This window comes from Pogona vitticeps, chromosome 6 (genome assembly GCF_051106095.1).
Source record: "Pogona vitticeps strain Pit_001003342236 chromosome 6, PviZW2.1, whole genome shotgun sequence".
Lineage (NCBI taxonomy): Eukaryota > Metazoa > Chordata > Lepidosauria > Squamata > Agamidae > Pogona > Pogona vitticeps.
Window position 1 is genome coordinate 92,598,326 of NC_135788.1, and position 6,000 is coordinate 92,604,325.

At 42.0% G+C, this 6,000-nt stretch overlaps 1 protein-coding gene across 10 annotated transcripts in view; it reads right to left on the reverse strand.

The window, feature by feature from the left end:
• Positions 1 to 3,945, reverse strand: part of SMARCE1 (SWI/SNF related BAF chromatin remodeling complex subunit E1) — a 31,974-nt gene extending 28,029 nt beyond the window's left edge. For 3 of the 10 annotated variants that reach the window (XM_078377866.1, XM_020785472.3, XM_078377863.1), the window contains exon 1: positions 3,787 to 3,938. The gene's annotated coding sequence lies outside the window, so the exon portion shown is untranslated. Of the gene's footprint in view, positions 1 to 3,578 lie in introns of all 10 variants that reach the window. The other 7 variants (XM_020785474.3, XM_020785471.3, XM_020785470.3 and 4 more) reach the window with 6 other exon arrangements.
• Positions 3,946 to 6,000: the final 2,055 nt, after the last annotated feature.

Genomic DNA, 6,000 nt, shown 5'->3' on the forward strand with positions numbered 1-6,000 from the left:
CACATTTCACAACCACCAATCATGAGCACTATGGAGCTATGGTGCTTTTAAGAAAAACTCAACAGTAAGTTTAGGATCAGTTTCGGAAACAGAAAAGATCCTCAAGTGCAACTGAATCTTGAAATAAGGATGTATTGCAGAAGACCAAGGCTATCCACATTATGGCATTCGTGATTAATACATACAGATGTGAAATACAGATGAAAAAGAGAAATGTCAAAAAAATCATTTGAAATGCAGTAATGGAAAACTGAATACCATGGACCACCAGAAAGACAAATAAATGGATCTAAATCAAATCATATCTGAATTCTCACTAGAAGCTAAAATGACTAAATGGAAGTTATTGTACTTTGGACATATCATGAAAAGTCTCGTTGGAAAAGGCAATAATGCAAAGAAAATTGAAGATAGTACGAAAAAAGGAGGACCAAACAATACTGTAGATGGATTGACTCAATGCATGGGAAGCCACAACCTTGCTTTGCACGATCTTAGTAGGGCTGCTAATTATCAGACTAAGTCACAGGGTTTTTGAAAGGTAGAAGCTACAGTGGTAACCCGCTTGTCGACAATAAACCATTCCAGGAAAATCGCCATTAAGCGAAATTGTCGTCAAGAAAAAAAAAATTGGAATGCATTGAAAACTGGTTACTGCGTTCCAGTGTGGGAAATACCTGATCATCCAGTGAAGATCCTCCATAGGGCGGCCATGTGTTGCGAAAATAGGTCCGGAAAACAGCGGGGAGCCATTTTGCAAAGCGCTGATACGCTGTTTTTAATTGTCGTCCAGCAAAAAAACGGTTCCCAAAGCAGGGACCGAAATGACGTAAAGCGAAAAAAAACCCCATAGAAACATCAATTTGCGATCACAAAAAAGTCATCGAAGGTGATTTCGTCGTCTAACGGGGTCGTCGTCAAGCAGGGCACCACTGTACTTGATGGCGCATAAAAAGTACCCATGAAATACAGAAAATCTGTGGTACTGCCTTTGCATTCTTTGGGAAAAAAACATTCTCTTTGACTTGCTAGTTTCTCTTAGAAATAGTTTTAATTAGGGGAGCACCCAGAGGGACGTGGTGGCGCTGTGGGCTAAACCGCAGAAGCCTGTGCTGCAGGGTCAGAAGAGCAGCAGTCGCAAGATCAAATCCATGTGACGGAGTGAGCGCCCATCACTTGTCCCAGCTCCCGCCAACCTAGCGGTTCGGAAGCATGTAAATGCGAGTAGATAAAAAGGGACCACCTCGGTGGGAAGGTAACAGCGTTCCGTGTCTAAGTCGCACTGGCCATGTGACCACGGAAGAGTGTCTTCGGACAAAACGCTGGCTCTATGGCTTGGAAACGGGGATGAGCACCGCCCCCTAGAGTCGAACACGACTGGACAAAATTTGTCAAGGGGAACCTTTACCTTTACCTTAGGGGAGCACCCAGATGTACAAGCTGGATTTCAAAGGGGCAGAGGAACTAGAGACAAAATTGCTAACATGCGCTGGATTATGGAGAAGCCAGAGAGTTCCAGAAAAACATCTACTTCTGCTTCATTGACTATGCAAAAGACTTTGACTGTACGACCACAACAAACTATGGCAAGTTCTTAAAGAAATGAGAACACCTGACGACCTTATCTATCTACTGAGAAATCTATATGTGGGACAGGAAGCAACAGTTAGAACCTGGTGAGATTTCCTCTCAGAACTGGTCACGGAACAACTGATTGGTTCAAAATTGGGAAAGGAGTACGACAAGGCTGTATATTGTTTCCCTGCTTATTTAACATATATGCAGAATACATCGTGCTGAACTGGATGAATCCCAAACCGGAATTAAGATTGCTGGAAGAAATATCAACAACCTCCGATATGCAGATGATACCACTCTGAGGGCAGAAAGTGAGGAAGAATTAAAGAATCTCTTAATGAGGGTGAAAGGGGAGAGTGCAAAAAATGATCTGAAGCTCAACATCCAAAAAACTAAGATAATGGCCACTGGTCTCATCACCTCCTGGCAAATAGAAGGGGAAGATATGGAGGCAGTAACAGATTTCACCTTTTTGGGCTCCATGATTACTGCAGATGGTGACAGCAGCCACGAAATTAATGTTAAAAAGTAGGGACATTACCTTGCCGACAAAGGTCCACATAGTCAAAGCTATGGTTTTTCCAGCAGCAATTTATGGAAGTGAGAGCTGGACCATAAAGAAGGCTGACCACTGAGGAATTGATTCTTTTGCATTGTGGTGCTGGAGGAGACTCTTGAGAGTCCCCTGAACTGCAAGGAGATCAAACCTATCTACTGTATTCTGAAGGAAATCAACCCTGAGTGCTCACTGGCAGGACAGATCCTGAAGCTGAGGCTGGACAGTGTCAATATGAATCTGACCAAAGTCCAGGAGGGAGTGGAAAACAGGAGACATGACTTAACAACTAAAGAATAACAACAAGGGAAGCATTCCACATGCAGTCCTTTTTAAATACAGTATTTATATATGGTACTGAAATGAAAGGATGTTACTGTTTTCTGTGCCCGTACACTGGATTTTACTATTGAAAGATTAATGCATGATAACTCTGAGATCCACCATCAGCCAATGTACAATATTGGTCTGGATGGACCAAACGAAATACTGTATAGCTTTCTAAGCTAGCTTGAGTCATCTGAAATTATCTGTACTGTGAACTCTTTAACATGCTACTTTATTGCTACTACTTTTTGCTAGCCACAAGCTGCAGCTTATTTTTTTAGGGTTAGTAAATAATTATTTATAATATTATTTTTCAAGGAAACCATTCAATAAATCTCTTAACCTCACAACTTGATACGTATATACATAATCACTCAACATACTATAGAATAAGATCCACATAATTACTAGAATTACTTTTGAATTAGACTATGTGCTAAGTACACATAAATAAAATAACCACACATTATTCTCATTCTGCATTTACATCTCTGTTATCTCCTTTTGATTTGACATATGCATTTATAAGTCCACCTGTGCAGAAACCTATGCAGTATTACTTTGTAAATCACCACTCACTTACATGGCATAAAATAGTATAACATTAGTACTGTATAATATAAGTAAAAAGATTCCTTAGAATGATGCACCTTCACAGCAGACAAAGGATTTAATGGAGTCTATTTTCTTTTACATTGCCTATACAATACAGTTATTTGTACTTTCTAGACACCGAAAGATCATGGTGTCTCCTATTTACCCTTGGTCTGGTAACCTAGGTATGACACCTAATTGATTCTGAACATTCAAATCCCTGATAAGGGCCATATGTTGCTAGACTACCACCCCCTCCTCCCCAGCCAGAACAATAAACGGAGAGAGAGAATTATGGAAACTGTAGTCCAACATCTGGAAAACCACACACTCACTCCCAGCTTCAATTTAAACAGCATTTCTGGGTGTTCATAAATCGAGTTTATGCTTTCAGAGAATACAAGGCTCGCTTTCGGACGTATATTTACGCTACTCCATTTATCTGCTTTTTAAAAAAAGAACAAAACCCCAGCCATTAAAAGCGCAAGATACATAAATAAATAAGTGCTGGCAGGCTCCCAACCTTCTCGTTACTGTTTCGCAGCGGGGGAAAGCAAGAAAACGGGACCCAAGTCTTCCTCACACGGCTATGAAGGTGGCCAGCATCACTTTAACAGGGACAAGGGGGAGAGCAGACTGGTGGTTACTAAGGGGGGGGGGAGACGACGACCTGGGTTTATCTTTCCTTCATCTCTCCAAAACCAAGTCTCGTCTAGGCCCTTTCCACTCACCAGCTTGAATGTAGGCCTCAGGCCTTGTTTCTTTGTCTCTAATCCGAAGGAAACGATGGAGGTAGGGGGTGAGGATGGAGAAGCAGACGAGGAAAGGCGGCGACGGCACCTTCCGTTTCCGTACTTTCCACACAAACCTTCCCCTGACAGGCCAAAAAAAGGGGGCAAAATCTAAACAAGACCCATCAGGTACCACTATCCACAAATGAGTTTCCCGTTTAGAAAGGAGATGTTCTTCAATTTTATTTTGCTTTTTCCCCGAAAAGAAGGGACCATGAGGCCTCAGCGAAACACCTAATCTGTTTACACTACTATATTTACCTTAGGAGAAGGGGCGGGAGGTGAAAGGAGAGGGTGGTGCGTGATAGGTCATGTGAGGGTGTCATGACGTAATCCAATGAAAGGTATAGGCTGAACTTCATAGAGGGAATAAACCATAGAGTCCATAGGCAGAGTGGCTCACATTTGGAATTTTAAATTGTCGTTCATCCCTTTAAAAATTTTTTTTAAAGTTTCTGTCAGCTTAGTAATGCTTTTTGAAAGCCTCGTAAGAAATTAAACTCCCCTTCTCTCAATATATTGACGCTGCTAGAGATACCGAGGCATTGCCACACGCTGTGATCCTTTCACAGGACAAAGGCGTCTGTAGTGTTGCTGTTTTTAAACTACTAAAAGTGAATGATACGTATTCCTCTTACAGAATTTTTGGGGGGATTTCCCCTTATGGGGCTTACGTGCTCAATATAAAACTTACAGGGGTTTCCCCCCTGAAAATGGTGGGCACTGGAAACTGAAATTCGTTAATAAAACAACAGTACTTTTGGAGGGCTAGAAACTTTAGTGGTAACTTTCTAAATTCTGAGCTGAACTCTTGAATTTTTCTTGGGCCCTGCCTATGCCTTTTTAAGACTGTAGTTTTCTCAGCAGCCCAAGGTGATTATCTCACAACCCAATACAGGTCACACAGAAGCAGGGCTAGTGTTGGCGGGACATCTTAGGGATTGCTATGCCTCCCCAAGTCTCCCGTGGGAAGGGGGGGAAAAGTATACCAGGCAGAAGCTTCTGGAGAAGCAGCAGCTTTGATCGCCCCTCCCATCCTGTGACTTAGCTTTAAGGTCACTTAAAGGGAGTTATATAAATCAAATAAATAAGGTCTGGATTCTCGCCCCAGGGGTTCTTAGCTGGTGCCAGAGGAGTGCACTTTCATAGTGTCAGGGTACCAAAATGCTGAGAGAGAGAGGACTGAGGGGAGAGCCAATGAATGTGTGTACTTGTGCTGTTCAGACAATTTGAAGCAATATGTGGTGTGGTGTGACAGCAGCAAGACTGCATCTTCCTGTTGCACAAATTCAGATAGCTGCAGCTTAGAGCTTGAGGAAACAGTTCTCATGAGCTGGTGAAGAGCTTTTCACAAGCTCCAGCAGCAGCTTAGGACAACTCATGTGTCAAGTGTTCTTAGGTAAGGCCACACAGGATCAAAGCCCTAGTGGGAATACCAAGAACCAGTAAAGCTGCTAGATGTCTTTTGCTATCAGCCCAGCTGTTGAAAAATGCTTTCCCTCACTTCTCCCTTCCCAGAATTTGTTGGTTCAGAAACAGTTCCAAAACCCTGCACAGCCCTCACTTACCTCATCTCTGTACTTTTAAAAGCTCTCATACGTAGGATATCACAAAGGCAAATTCGTGTGACATCACAAGAACCTATTGCTTAGTTTCAGGTGTTGGCTTTGAAATCTCAAGGAATGCAATACTTTTGACAATCTTAAATAGGACTGAATTACCATGGCTACTGCTTTCAGAAGTGCCATCATTGAGCAACAGCATCAGCTAATTCCCTCACCAATGTGATGAGGAAAATCTTACAGATGGCATGTTTCTGACAGGATCACAGAGTCTTAGGATGCCATCTGGTATCTTGAGAATTGCTGTGCTGCGGATACCTATTTATTTATTTAAAATACTGTATTTATATCCCACCTTTCTTCTTAAAAACAACACAAGTCACAGTGATAAATATCCAAGAAAGGATATTGGAGGAGAAAGTTTAATTTTTATGTATGAGGTGGCTTTAAAGCTTGGACATACATCTCATTTGAACCTGGTTTCACCTCATGTCATTGCTCACTGGTTTAGTGCAAAGTTCCAAGTGTGTTGCACATGTATTGCATGAGTGCACCAAATTTTCGAGTATGGGTAGGGAACTGGGTAAGAGGT